The 966-nt window shown below is 34.5% G+C and overlaps 1 non-coding gene across 1 annotated transcript; it reads left to right on the top strand.

Annotated features, from left to right (window-relative positions):
• The first annotated feature begins 716 nt into the window (after nucleotides 1–716).
• Nucleotides 717–823, top strand: LOC111813274. The gene has a single exon (XR_002818578.1). It is a non-coding gene; the product is annotated as a U6 spliceosomal RNA (small nuclear RNA).
• Nucleotides 824–966: the final 143 nt, after the last annotated feature.

The following is a 966-nucleotide window of genomic DNA, read 5'->3' as shown; positions in this document are numbered from 1 at the left end:
CAGTGGAATACTAAGATATGCACATAGCATATTTTCTATGTTAGCTTTTTTATGTTTAGATCAGAATTTCTTAAACTATTTGATAAAAATCATATGGAATGTTTGTTAAAAGCACAAATTCTTGAGCCCCTTCCCAGAATATTAAGCCTCATTAGCTGACACAGGAGAACTAACAATTATTCATTTCAGGTGCTTTGCTAACAGTATATTTTATAACTAGGTTGGATCGTACAAATTTTTCTTATACAAGGAACCAGGAAAACAACAACTCTAGAAAAATACCAAGACCCCCACACCCTCTCTCAAAGATTAGAAATTATATTCCATCATATCTTAATGTGGGGAGAGGAGTGGACAAAATGTTTCTCATTCAACTGGAACCAGAAAAGACTCAAAATAGCAAAAGAAGTTTTGAGCAACAAGAGCAAACCAGGAGGCTTTATCATACCTGACTAAAAGCTATACTACAAAGCAATAGTGATAAAAATTGTGTGGTACTGGAACAAAAACAGATAAACGGATCAATAGAATAGAACAGAGGATAAAAGAAATATCCCCAACTATTTGATCTCAAAGGGGCCAAAAAAAGGTACACTATAGGAAAGATAGCCTATTCCAACAAATTATACTGGGAGAAATAGGTATCTGTTTGTAGAAGATTAATACTGGACCAATATCTCCAGCCATGTACTAAATTAAAATAAAAATGGATCAAAGTGCTCACTTTGGCAGCACATATACTAAAATTGGAATGATACAGGGAAGATTAGCATGGCCCCTGCTCAAGGATGACATGCAAATTTGTGAAGAGTTCCATATTTTTAATTTCTGTCATTGCCAGTGTTACGGAAAACCCACTACCACTATGGACTACTGGACTATATTGGAATATTTTGCTGAATTCACACCCCTACAATATTTAAATGACATTAGAATACCCTTCTCTGACAAAACTAACAAAAAAGG

This window comes from Octodon degus, unplaced genomic scaffold (assembly GCF_000260255.1).
Source record: "Octodon degus isolate 3935 unplaced genomic scaffold, OctDeg1.0 scaffold00177, whole genome shotgun sequence".
In the NCBI taxonomy this organism is placed as follows: Eukaryota; Metazoa; Chordata; class Mammalia; order Rodentia; family Octodontidae; genus Octodon; species Octodon degus.
Note: the sequence above shows the minus strand (reverse complement) of the source record. Positions and strands in the feature narration are given on the sequence as shown.